The following is a 14,718-nucleotide window of genomic DNA, read 5'->3' as shown; positions in this document are numbered from 1 at the left end:
GCTTTTGTAGACATCATTCAACTTTGAATCCATTTGGTCTATTTAGAAACTTGTATAAGATATGTTTCTAAAGTTAGAACATCTGGTTTCAGAGTTCTCTGACATGGAAAAAGCTTATGATACAGCCTGAAGATAAAGCATATTAAAAGACTTCTATAACCTAGGTCTCAGAGGACACCTTCCTGTGTTTATTAAAAACTTTCTGTTTAGGCAAACTTTCCAAGTCAGAGTGGGAAGTATGCTATCTTGGCTTTAACATTAAGAACAGGATGTTTCTCAAGACTGTCTTAAGTGTGAAATTTTTTGCTATCAAAGTTAACTCAATCACCAAATAGCTTACTCCAACTGTCAGCAATACTTGATATGTTGATGACTTCACAATTTACTGTCACTCTCATAAATAACCTAAGGATAATTAAAAGACAACTTCAAGAAGCATTGATTGTGTATTTCATGGGCTCTTAGTAATGGATTCGGGTTTTCAGTAGAAAAGTGTCTGTGTACGTCTTCGTCAAAAATGCACTCTTCACCTAGATCCTGAATTAAGAATGGAACAAACTGTTATTCCAGTAGCAACTGAAGCCAAGTTCTTGGGACTCATCTTTGACAGAAAACTTAAATTCCTTGCACACATTTGTCAACTAAGAGAAAAGTGCAAGAGGGAATTGAATATCTTTTGCACTCTATCCTTTACTGAATGTGATGCAGATTGAATTCATTGCTTTATCATGCATTTATACATTCAAAGATTATGGGTCACAAGTCTATAGGTCTGCAAGGCAGAATAACTTGCAATAGTTGGATCCCATTCATCATCAGGATATACATTTAGCTAGTAGTGCCTTTTGCACATTGCCGAATCAGTCTTTAGGTCGAAGTAAATGAACCAGATCTGTCACTTAAATAGAAACAGTGTCTCTTAATTATGCCCTAAAAATAGTCTCTTCCAGAGTATCCTACATGGAGTAATATCTTTCCTCTGCATTGGGAAGTTCAATACCACACACACACACACACACACACACACACACACATACACATCAGACTGTTATGTCTTTTGGTATGCATGTTAAAGAACGTATGGAAGGTGTTGGCATGAATGTTGACAGCATTGTCTGCACCAAACATAACAGCATCCCTCCATGGCAAGTTTTCACTTTGTCCTGCAGCCTCTCACTTTGTCAACTACAGAAGTCTCATACTTCATCATCTACCTGCAGTAGTGTAATGCACACAACAGTCCATTCTGATTTCTTGCCCATCTATACTGATGGTTCAAGAGCTGACACTTGTGTTGACTGTTCTGCTGTGTTTCCTGATATTACTATCTCCAACCAGATCCCTTCTGATTGCAGTAATTATACAGGAGAGTTGCATGCCATTTAATTTGCACTTGTGCATATATAAGAAAATCATCTCACACACCAATAGATGTGGATTTTATACAGACTCATTGAGTTCTTTACAGACTATATGCTCTCCTGTATATAATCCACATCTATTGGTGTGTGAGATGTTATGCCTGTTGTACAAAATGAAGACCCTTAATTTTGATATGTGGTTGTACTGCATTCCCAGCCACATTGGAATTAAGGGAAATGAAATTGCAGATGCAGCTGCTAGATTAGTTCATACGTTCTCCATGTATTGTTGGACATATACAGACCACAGATGGTTTATATGATCAAAACTGATTGCTCATTGGAAGTCATTATGGCAGGAAGCACTGAACAAACAAATTACATGATATTAAGCCTGAAATTAGGCATTGGCAGTCTAGTCAACATAGAAGGAGGAAGAGAAAGGAAGTTGTTCTTGCTAGGCTCCACATAGGTCAGTCATCCCACACCGTTTTTATTTACTGTGGACTGAAGATCCACTTATATGTAAAAAATGCAGCATACATCTTAACACGTGTCATATTCTTGGAGTGCGAGTACTTCATATGAGAGCGGAATGAAATTTTTACCTATCTAGTTGAGCCACAAACACTCACAGAGATGTTATAAGACTCGGACAAATTGCACGATGTTTTTAATTTTTTACAAAGAATTAGTTTATACAAAACATTTGATTATAAATTATACATAAATACTGCATTGCTTAAGTTAATTTTTGTACATACGTATTGTTTACTAATTTATCCCTGACTATTTATTAATGCCTTCTATACTACTGTAACCTTTATTATGGGGAAGTATGACTTTTGCTGCACCAATAAACCATAAACCAACCAACCTCCATATACATGAGTATCTTAATCCAGTGAAGTAGCAGTGACCTAAGTGTTTCATACACAAGATTGATAGCTTTTATGAAAATAGGCACTCATTACTCAAACAATCCTTTCTAGATATGTCACCTGCATACAATTTGCATTCAGTTGAGTTATTCTTTCATATTCATTCTGTCTTTTACTTGCAGCATAACAATAGAATTCTTGGGTCATCTTTAGCTTGCAGTACAAGTTTATTTTTGTACTCGGATTTGTGTATAATAGTTGACTCTTCTGGCTTGCTCCTTATAATTATCATAACCAACATCATCGTTATGTTCATGGTATTTGCACATCATCTTTTTCTTTTGCTCAATAAGATTAACATCTATTTCACTTTTACTCTATTTATTCTTTGAACTCTAGGAACATTGCAATATTTCATCATTTAAGTATGTTTTAAATGCTTCCCATGTATTGTTGATATCCTTCCCATCCAATAATCGATACCATGACAGCATTATATCTCAGTTGGTCTATAAATTAAAGATGCCAAGAAATTATATTCTTAGTTTCATCATATGGAAAAAATTTCATGAGAATGGAGGAAAAACAAAATCATAGGAATTAAAATAGGAAATAAAGATTTAACCAGCCTATTGTATGCCGACAATCAAGTTATTTTTGCTGAAAATGAAGACAATTACAGAAAAATCTACACGTATTGAACAAGGTTAAATAAGGTAGATGTGAAATGGATGAATAAAGAGATTAAGCATGAGACACAGAGAAAAAGGGCATTATGGAGGCAGCATAAGAGAAGTGAGTGTGGAAATAACCAATTCCATGAGACAAAGACCAGGCAAGGCAGGTGACTTGGTTGGTGGGGGTAGCTAAAGAGGTATGAACAGCAGTTACCTAATGAAGCCAAAAAGAATCCTAAGGAGTTCTTTTGATATGCAGCCAGCAAAAGAAAGAATGATTATGGAAGGATGACATTGATTGGAGAAAATGGTATAAACACAGCTGTTGCAGAAGGTGTGGTGGAGATACTTAATGAGCAGTTCATAAAGGCCTTTCAATCTTGTGAATGTGACTTCATGGAGAGATTGAGAGCAGTTGATGATGGGGAAGAGAGACTGACTGTAAGTGAGCAAGAGGTGTATGGGGAGTTGAACAAACTAGATGTAAATAAGGCTGTGGGAACTTGATAATATATCACCACGTATTCTGAAGGAATGTGCTAGGGAGTTGACTCCGGCCTTCACATTTTTTTAATACGAGTCTTTGCACTCGGTCAAGTTCCTGAGGAGTGGAAGGAGGGCAAGATTGTGCCACTTCATAAAAGAGGTGATCGAACTCAAGCATCAAACTATAAGCCTATCTGTGTGTCAGGTGTTGTAGCTAAGTTGTTGGAGAAACTTGTGAGAACTAGGATCCAGAATTGGGTTGACAGCAATGGAACAAGAAGGAAGAAGTTTTGGCCTTGGTTCGCTCTTCCTGGCCACAGGTTATTGGCATTAGTGAAACATGGCTGACAGAAGATGATATAGTTAGTGGGATGGAATGTGTAGGGTATAGTGTGTTCAGGAGGGACAGAGAGAATAAAATTGGGGAAGGAGTGTTATTGATGATAGCTGACGAACTTCAACCAAGGAGAATAGAAGTTGTATTGCAGGATAGTGAAAAGAGCTCATTTGAGGCTATTTGGTGTGAGATTGAGACTAACGGAACAAAATGCACAGTTGGGTGCTGTTATAGACCATGTGATGGTGGAGATAGTATGCATAGACAAATTGATGAAATGAGTGGAAGGAGGATGATTATTATGGGGGATTTCAACTATGGTAACATTGATTGGAAGGAGGAGAGAACATATGTGAGGAAGGAACTGGATTTTATTCAGTTACTAAGGGATAACTATCTGAGACAGCATGTAATGGAAAATACTACAGGTGCGAGAGTGCTTGACCTAGTAATAGCATCTGAGAATTTGACCGTAATGAATATGACCATGTTGCCACCTATTGGTGAGAGTGATCATAGGGTCTTGACCTGGGAGGTGGCTAAATGTGTGAAATTTCTGATTAAGACAAGGTACATGTGGAATTACTGTGCTGGCAGGTATGACAAGCTTAGGAGTTTGCTTGGTTCAGTGCCATGGCATGTAAAACTGCAAGGGCTTGATGTTGATAGGGCATAGGAAGTGGTCAAGGAGCATTTACAGGAGGTTATGGCTGACTGTATACCTAGAGTCCGAATAGTAAATCAAATAGGGTTTAAATGGATGAATACCACCATTAAACTTGAGTTGCAAAAAAAAAGAAACAACTGTGGAGGTAATTTAAGGAGAATGGTGATCTGCAGGCATATGAACGGTATAAAGCACAGGCCAGAAGGGTAACGAGTGTGGTAAGAAAAGAAAAAGCGGATTATGAAAGGAAATTAGCCATGCAGGCTAAAGAGAATCCCAAACAGTTCTTTCAATATGCTGCAAGTAAAAGAAAACCTGTACATGGCAGAATGAGTTGAAAGAATGCCGATGGTAGGGAGGTCACTGAATCAGTTGATATAGTGGAATTACTGAGTGAGCACTTTGCAAGAGTATATCATCCAGGTGGTGACATTGAAGGAACCATTAGTTTATAGGGAAATTGTGCTGAATGAAGTGGAGGTGAATAGTCTATTACAGAACCTTAATGTGAATGCATCTGTGGGTTTGGACGGTATACCAGCATGGGTCTTACGTGAAGTGGCTAAAGAATGGTCAGTGCCCTTGACCATGTTGCTTAATCTGAGTCTCGGGTCTGGTTTAGTCCCGAAGTGGTGAAAAGAAGGGAAAATAGTTCCACTGCATAAAGGAGAATCCAAGACTACTGTTGCAAATTACCGACCGATCGGCATATCAGGAGTCATTGTCAAGGTCTTGGAGAAAGTAGTCGAGAAAAATACAGGAATGGATTGATGAAAATGAGATACTGTATGGGGGACAGAATGGTTTTGTGAAGGGTAGATCATGCCTCAGTAACTTGCTCAGGTTTTATAACACAGTGAACGGCTGAACTGGATAAGGGTAATGGGTTTAGAGTGATACTGCTGGATGTGGCTAAGGCCTTTGGCAGGATACCACATGGATTTCTAATCCGTAATCTGCAACATATGGGAATGGATATAGGGTTGGTAAAATGGATAGGTGGGTGGTTGATGGAGAGATATTAGAGAGTAATTTATTCAGGAGTAGAGTCCAAAAGACGGCCTGTGACTAGTGGTGTGCTGCAGGGTTCTGTTCTTGGACCACTGCTGTTTAATTTGTTGATTAATGATATAGGGAAGGATCTGAGAGGAACGATTCATTTGTTTGCTGATGATGCAAAGTTGGGAAGGGCAATAGTGAATGCAGAAGATGCCAGAATTTTTCATGATGATTTGGATAGATTGGAGGTCTGGGCTAATGAGAATGAATGTCAATTTAATGTGGCAAAATGTAAGGTTATGCATTTTGGGGTGAAAAGATTAGCAGCAGTATATCACATTGGTGGAACTGTACTCTAGGAGATTGATGAATCCAGAAACTTGGGAGTGTTGGTGGATAGGGAGTTGAAGTTTACGGGGTGCATTGCAAAAGTGGCTAAATCAGCTCATCAAATCACTTGGATGCTGAAGAATACTTTGACGAGCAGAGATAAGCAAGTTATTGTTCTTCTGTATCGAGCCTTGATAAGACTCCATCTCGACTACTGTGCCCAGATTTGGTCACCTAGGTTTCTTCTTGATGGGGAGGAGGTTGAGAGGATCCAGAGGAGAGTTGAAGTTTCGGGAGCACATTGCAAAAGTGGTTAAATCATCTCATCAGATCACTTGGATGTTGAAGAATACTTTGATTAGCAGAGATAAGCAAGTTATTGTTTCTCTGTATCAAGCCTTGATAAGAGCCCATCTTGACTACTGTGTACAGATTTGGTCACCTAGGTTTCTTCTTGATGAGGAGGAGGTTGAGAGGATCCAGAGGCGAGTGACCAAAATGATAGCAGGTCTATGGAATGAACTTCATGAAAACAGGTTGAATATTTGTGGGTTGCAGAAATTGGTTGATAGGGCAGAAAAGGGGAGATATGATAGAGACATTCAAATTGCTGAAGGGTTTCTATAGGATTAATTCAGAGGATATTTTTGAGAACAGAACTGGTGGTGGGAGGACTAGGGGACATACAGAAGCTGGGCAAGGATGTGGTTAGTAAGAGCGTTAGAGCTGGTTTTTTTACTTTTAGAGTGGTAAATGAGTAAAATAAGCTGCCAGAGTCTGTTGTGGGTGCTATGATGGTGAATGCGTTCAAGGCAAAGTATGATAGATACTGTGTGAATGTCGAATAGTTGTGATGGACATGATGTTTAGGGTCTCCCTTGATGAGTCTAAGGACTCCTTGGAGTCGCTCGTAATAATAATAATCATCATCTTTGGACAGCAGTGACGAATTCTCCATGCTTGCTGCACAAGCTCATTAATTGAGAAAGAAGTACTATTTATTTCTTAAATGCATGCATTTATAAGCATTCGATTTAGGCTTTTATTTTTGTAGACTGAAGACATCTTAAGCTTGTGTGGCAATAATTGAGCTTTGCGTTGTGTATCGAAGCCGATGCTTGCTCGTCTAGTCAAAGCTACCTTGGCTTGCTCGGTTGTAGGAGCGTCCAGGTCCTCGCAGCAGCACTGTGATTTCATGCACGTCCATAACCATTTCACGTCATGTCACTCTGTTGCTTAAACACAGGCCATACACAGTCAACGTAGCTCTAGTCAGTGAGCTTCAGCACCCTTTATAAGTGTGTGTGTTGCCTGGGAAAATTAAATTATAACCAACTTTTTATGATGATGTTATGGACCAGTTCATAAAGAAGAACTGTAAGGTTGAATTTATATTCAAGTAGCTAAATTGAAAAATATAGAATATTATTTGTAAAATAAATGTTGTATTTGTGTGATTAAATGTACATAAATTTCTAAATATATAGTTTTAAATGGTCAGTACAGGTAACCCTCGTATAATGCAGTCTGCAAATTGTAGTAACCCTCATACAATGCGGTTGACAAAAATACAGTCTAGAAATTATAGTAACCCTTTATCTTTTCATATATTTTTCACAGCATGACTTAAAAATCAAATTCTATCTTCATTGAATTTGTGTCTGCCCATATCGCGCAGGCAGTTATAAGTAGCGAATTTATATTAGGGAAAACGCCCTTTAACACGCATGTACGTTAATTGTATGCCGTATAAAGTGTTTATTGTTGAAAATTGTCTTCGTTTTCTGCCAGGAAAGCTTGTTAAAAATCATAAGTGTGTTATCTCTAGCTGAGCACTTTATTTTCTGGTGAGTTACATATATAATTAATATGTAATGCTTTTTTATGTAAAAAAATTATTTTTATAGTAAAATTGCATTGAAAGGGAAAAAATGAATATTGAAAAGAAAATTCGTCTCAAAGAAAAAAAAATTAAGATTATGGATCGGTTGAAAAATGGAGAAAAACCATTTGTTGTAAGGACTTGGAATTTAAATGAATCAACAATTCAAACAATCAAACACAATGAACATGAAATCTGAGAAAGTGTTTATTGTTGGGTCAATGGTAAGTGCAAAGCTCGTTGCTTGTGTACGCAATTTTCTAAGAGAAAAATGAAGAAATCTCTAATGATATGGAAAGAAGATGCACTCAAAAGAAAATTCCTTTTGTTTTTAGAAATTCATTCCATTTCTATGGAAATCTTATTAAACAAAAAACTCTAGTTTATAAACATTTATAATGCAGACCAGGTGTTCAATGCTGATGAATCCAGGTTATATTGGGAAAATATGCCAACATGCACCTATATTTTGAAAAATGAAAGATCAGCTCCTGGATTCAAAGTTTCCAAAGACAGAATTTCTCTACTGTCTTGTAGTGATACATCAGGTGATTACATGACAAAACTAATGTTTATTAACCGATCCTCAAATCCTCGTGCTATGAAAGATTAAAATATGCACTTATTTTTATTTTGCCTAAAACATTTATGCATTACGTGCAATGAAGCTTAATTACGATTTGTAATTTTTATAATTTTATACTATGTATTTGTGTCATAGTTTGTTTTCTTAACTTACATGAATTACCGGAATTAAATAAAAATATTTTTTTATGTCATTGTTGTTTATATAATTTAAAAAAAAAAAAAAAAACTATTTCGGAACATAACCCTACGTTTTGTATGTGATCTGAGTCTTGCACAACACACCATTTCTATGGAACCTAACATCTGCGTTATACGAGGGTTACCTGTAATTCATTATTCCGATAATCAGATTTCAATCACACCTCTCACTCCCTGAACAATAACAAGAGCAAGCGTGAATTTCAAGACCAGCATTCGCCCCCTGATGGACAGCATGTATTTGCTAAAGGGAGGTTATGTTTTAGTAATCTACATCTACTTACTTGTTACAATAAGGTGACTGCTTCCATGGACAGAGGAGAGGATACACAGTAATATACTTAGATTTTGCAAAGGCTTTTGATAGATTACCACATGATAAGTTGATAGTCAAACTGGAGTAGATAAGGTTTGATATTAGATTGTGTATTGGATTGGAGACTGTCTATCTGATAGGTATTGGGGAGCGATATCCAGGAAAAGGAAAGTTACTAGTGGTGTGCCTCGGGGGTCTGTTTTAGGGTCATTGCTGTTTAACTTGTATATTAATGATATTGTTGAAGATTTGGATGGGGATATTCAGTTGTTTGCAGATGATGCAAAGTTGGGATGAACCATGAAGAGTAGAGAAGATGTGGCTTTACAAGAAGACTTGAATAAATTGAGTGATTGGGCATGGGATGGGGATGTAAGTTCAATGTTGAAAAATGTAAGGTTTCCAAATTTTGAAAACAAAAATGGGATGCACAATTTATGCTTGGTGAGGACATATTGTCAGAGGTGGAGGAAATAAGAGTTCTGGGGGTGATAGTGGATAAGGATCTGAAATTTAGGGGGAACATAGCCAAAATTGCAAAGACAACACAAAGGCTTCTGGGAATGATGCAGAGGACACTGACTTGTAGAAATAGGGAGATTCTTGTTCCATTGTATAAGGCTTTGATTAGGCCACACATGGACTATTGTGCCCATATTTGGTCACCTGTTTTTCAGAAGGATGAAGAGATGTTGGAGACAGTCAGAGGCGACTGACTAAGTTAGTTTCTAACCTCTAGCATGTGGAGTATGAGGAAAGATTGAGAAGATGCAACTTGTAGAGTCTGGTGGACAGGAGGAAAGATATGATAGAGACCTACAAGTTATTAAGGGGTTGTTATAGGATCAATGCTGGAGAGGTTCTACAGAAAATAGTGGTAGATCAGGGGGGGAGAACCAGAGGTCATCCCCGTAAGCTGTATAAGGAGGGTGTGAGTAGGGGAGTGAGAAACAGGTTGTTTTCATGCAGAGTTGTGAATGATTTGCATGCCTTGCCTGAGAGTGTGGTGTCTGCAGAGAATTTGAGTGTGTTTGAAGCATGGTATGATGAGCTGTGTGTTTGATAAAAGGACCTCCTAGATGAGTCTTTGACTCCATAGGGTCTTGGGTAATAATAATAATAAAAACAATAGAACAGTATGACATGAAAATCTCAATAAATAAAACAAAATCAATAGCATTTCAAGGTAAAGAAATTAAAAGATGCAAACTAGTCATCCACAATAAAGTAATAGAACAAGTGAACAAATTTAAATATCTAGGAAATTATATAAGCCCCAATGGAGAAATTGACATTGTATATAAAAGCAAAAATTTCTAGCAGTCATTGGAACTTTGAATAGACACTTCAGTAAACAGATGTCTAGAACAACCCAAATAAAACTATATAAAATAATAGCCAAGCCAATTCTGAAATATGGTAGTGAAACATGAACTTGAGGAGAACGAGATAAAAGACAAGTGGAAATTGCAGAAATGAAGTTCCTAAGACCACTCACAGGTTATAAAAGAATAGACAAGATAAGAAATGAAGAAATAAGAAAACAGTTATCCATAATTAACATAACAGATGACATCACAAACTATAGAAAGAACTGGAAAAACCATGTAGAAAGAATGAATGATGACAGATGGCCAAATATTGCCTGGAAATATAAACCAAAGGGACACCGATCAAGAGGAAGACCCAGGAGGAGATGGGCAGAAGACTTTTTAAACCCTTGAAAACGATACAGACAAACAATTGCATAATACGGGAAGCCAAGAAGAAGAGGTTCATCCTTTATTTCTAATGCAGAGTATTTTAGTAATAAGGTGTGACTTCACATCAATTGCTTTAGTATCCCATAATACAGTGCACATATTCTTACAGACATGTATAATGCTAATGCATTACGGGAAAGAGCCACTACCCAGACCAGTTTCAACCTTTATTGAGGTTCATTAGTTGGAGCCATAAGTGATACCAAGATTGAAGTAATGCAGAAGTCACATTTCCATATACAAGTAGTCAAAAGGTGTCACATCTTATTACTAAACTAGTCTCAATTAGAGATAGATGTTGGAAGTTTTTTTTTCACTTTATTAGCTTTTATATAGAAGTAGCCCAGTTGTTACATTACTTAACATGCAACTTTGTTTGCTTACACATGGATAAAGGATAAAACCAAGAATATAATTTCTTTGCATCTTTAATTTATAATATAACCAGGTGAAAAAAACTTTGGTTTAGGTTGTTTTGGTGGTAGAACATCTGTAGCAGACCACTCACAGATGTGACAAGGACCTCATGAAATGAACTAACTCATGCAGCTCCTCCTGATTGATGACAGTTAAACCAGGCTCTCCAGTTTCCCATTAATACTGTTAAATCTGGAGTTCCAGATGTAACAGTATATGTAATCATGAAACCACTTGACATGAAGATCATAAAAAAGGTGGAACAAGACTGAGAATAACTCAGATAGTATACAACAGGGAATTAATACTTTATGTAATTCTGACTCTATGAGATGGAGTTAAGTGACTAATTCAACAATGGTAAGAATGGACAGTTTATTTCTAACTGGAATTAATTTAGCACCTTGCTGTACCATTTATATACAAATTAAACAGCAGTGGTCCTAGCACAAAGCCTTGTGGCACACCACTAGTCATGTGCTTTCTCCTGGAATCTGGACAAATATTATTGAAATGTCATCAGTGGGAGACTAATCCAGAAGTGATACCAATGCTGAAGTAATGCAGAAATCATATTTCGATATACAAATATTCAGAAGTTGTCAAACCTTACTAATAAATACTTTAGATTAGAGAGAGAGAGATTGAAAGTTTTTTTCACTTGGTTATACAGCAATCCCTTGATTAGTGATTGCATTCTTTAAAACAGGCACATTATAATCAAAAAAGCACTAATCGAATATAATAACCTATGGGAAAAAGTATAATTCGTTCCTCAAATTTCTTTCTTGAACCTTAATTTTTTTATAAAAGAATTAAGGCATCTCAGGGCCTAGTTAAAGGGAAACCATGAAGCTGAAAGACAATAAAACATATTCAGAATATACATTTTATTATTCTACCTTCTTAATAAAGATTTGAGCTAACATAGTTTGGCAGGCATTTTGTTTCTTTTTTTTTTTTTTTCATACAACCAACGGTATGGCCCTATTGCCTCTTCTACTCTTCTGCAAATTTTACTGTTTCTGTCTTCATCAGGGTCAGCCTCTAAGCATTGCTGCTTAAAAACTTCAATTGTACGAAAAATATTTTCAAATTGTTTCTGTGAAATCTCTTTTGGCTGACTATCAATGGTTAAATTTTCTTCATATTTTTCGGGATCTTCCTGCTGTGCATCTAAGTTTAGCAGGTCGGAATCACTCAATTCTTCAGAATGAGATTTAATTAACTCTTGGATGTTATCATTCAAGGAGAGAAAGAAATTTGAGAGTTTATTTTTCACTTGGTTAGACTATACCGGTATGGGTAGTGGCCCTTGCCTTAATGCATAGCATTACACATAACCACAAGGAGATGTGTTTTGTTTGCTCACACTTGAATAAAGGATTAAACTAAACTTATTATAGTCTAACCAAGTGAAAAATAAACTCTCAACATCTTTCTCTGAATCTGGAGTAATTCAATAATAAGGTTGTACACCCTTTGGCAACTCCAATAGGTTGTGATGACCTCTCATTGCTTTTGCCTTGGTGTCTCCATTACTAGGCCTTGCTCCCACTGACGAGACCTTAATAAAGGTCGAAACTGGTATGGGTAGTGGCCCTTGCCTTAATGCATAGCATTACACATATCCACAAGGAGATGTGCTTTGCATTATGGGAGATACTGAGATAGGAGTGATGATAGCTTTCTCCACCTTTGCAACGAGTTGCCCGGTGTTGTACTACCTTACCCCAGTCCTGAAGATACTTTCAGGTGCAAACTTTGTTTGCTCACACTTGGATAAAGGATTAAACTAAACTTATTATAGAGAGAAAGAAATGGACGTACGAATTGGTCGCCAACATGCGAAATCATGTGCTTTATAGATAAAATTTTCCAACTGTTATATAAGTAACGTTTTTACAAGTTTTTAAAGTAGTAATAATAATTACCACTTTAAAAACTACAATGATCATAAAAGAGAAGTTAATTTTCTGACGTGTAATAATAAACAACTCATCCCAGAAGAGATTGATTACCCTATTATCGGAATGGATTCTCCTTTTTGTGACGTGCAGAAATGTCGAAGGGTCTCGAATCTGTGAGCGTACTATAGCAGACGACATAAATTTTGGCGATAAATATTTGGAACATAGTGTACATGGAAGTAGTGTAGTATGCCATTAAAAATAACTTTATAAAATGTTTTAAATCGGTAACTAAATTTACATTCTGGTGAGTGATTTTTTAAAATAGTTAGCCATAAAAATGTATAGATAGAAAATTTTAAAAATCTGTAACATTTATTTTTAAGATGTATATAGGTGCACTAATCGAATTTGGTTATCGAAAAAAATGACGCACTAATTGGGGGGCACACTAATCGAGGGATTACTGTACTATTAATTCATCCAAGTGTAAGCAAACAAAGTTTGCATGTGAAATAGCTTCACTATTGTACTACTTGTGTATACAGGCTAATGACTTCATATCAATTGCCTTATTATCCCATAATGCATTGCATTACGGGAAGGGCCAATACCCAGACTGGATTCAACCTTTATTGAAGTCCCTTCAGTGCGAGCCAGAAGTTGTGTAGTACTAGGGTGGTCTAACAAGCTCTTGGCCTCTTGGTACATCTGTCATAAGCATCCATGTGAAATTGCAAGTCATTCTATCAAGTAGTTTTTTATACAGCTGTCTGAAGCAAAAGTGTTGTCTTTATCCCTTGAAATGAATAAAATTGAGTATCGTGTGTTATAAAATTCTTTGTAAAAGAAGGTTTAACGGCAAAAGAAATTAATTCGAAGTTCATAAAAGTTTAGGATACTCTTCTCCTTCATTTTTGACAATTAAGAAATGGGCTGCCGAGTTTAAACATGGCCATACCAGCCTTGAAGATGATCCACGTGAAGGACGTCCAAAAAAGTGTAACAACACCAGAAATCATTGATTAAGTGCATGATATGTATTGGATGACCAGCGAGTCAAAGTGCATGAAATTGCTGAGACTATAAGCATTTCAAAAGAACGTGTAGGATATATTTTGCATGAAGAATTGCAAATAAAAAAGCTTTTTGCAAGATGGGTACTGTGCTTGCTCACAGCAGATCAAAAACACATGCACATAAAAATCTGAACAGTGCTTGGAGCGTTTTAACAAGAATAAAACTGATTTTATGCATCAATTTATTACTATGGATGAGACTTGGATTCACCATTACACACCAGAATCCAAACAGCAGTCAAAACAGTGTACAGAAGCCAGTTGTTCGGCGCTAAAAAAGACAGTCGGTTTCATCAGCAGGAAAGGCCACAGTATCAGTGTTTTGGGATGCTAAAGGCATTTTGTTTATTAATTATTTTGAAAAGGGTACAACAATAACAGGGGAATATTATTTCGATCTTTTAACCAGACTAGACAAAAAAATTCATAAGAAAAGACCCAGTTTGCAGAAGGAAAAAATAATCTTTCATCAGGAAAATGCACCTGCCCACAAAGGTGTTTTGGCAATGGGAAAGGAAAATTAAGGGATCTGCACGATGAATTGTTGGAACATCCATCCCCATTCCCCGGATTTGGCTCTCTCTGACTTCTATCTCTTCCCAAAACAAACTTTTCCTTGCTGTCAGCGTTTTTCTTCGAATCAAGATGTGATTGTAGCTGTAGAAGGGTATTTTGCAGATCTTACTGAGAACCACTATAGGGACGGGATAATGGTGTGGAGCATCGCGGGAATAAATATATTAGTCTTAAGGGAGATTATGTTGAAAAATAAAAATAATTTTGAAATTATAAATTCGTTGTTTCATTGTTAAGCTAAGAACTTTTCA

General features: G+C 36.7%; 1 protein-coding gene across 2 annotated transcripts in view; it reads left to right on the top strand.

The window, feature by feature from the left end:
* Nucleotides 1–14,718, top strand: part of LOC150104728 (lysosome membrane protein 2-like) — a 360,554-nt gene that overhangs the window by 304,761 nt on the left and 41,075 nt on the right. The gene's annotated exons all lie outside the window — the stretch shown is intronic.

Source organism: Typopeltis vanoorti, chromosome 7 (assembly GCF_054136105.1).
Source record: "Typopeltis vanoorti isolate ZY-2024b chromosome 7, IOZ_Tvanoo_1.0, whole genome shotgun sequence".
In the NCBI taxonomy this organism is placed as follows: Eukaryota; Metazoa; Arthropoda; class Arachnida; order Uropygi; family Thelyphonidae; genus Typopeltis; species Typopeltis vanoorti.
This window is presented reverse-complemented; position numbering and strand designations above follow the sequence as displayed.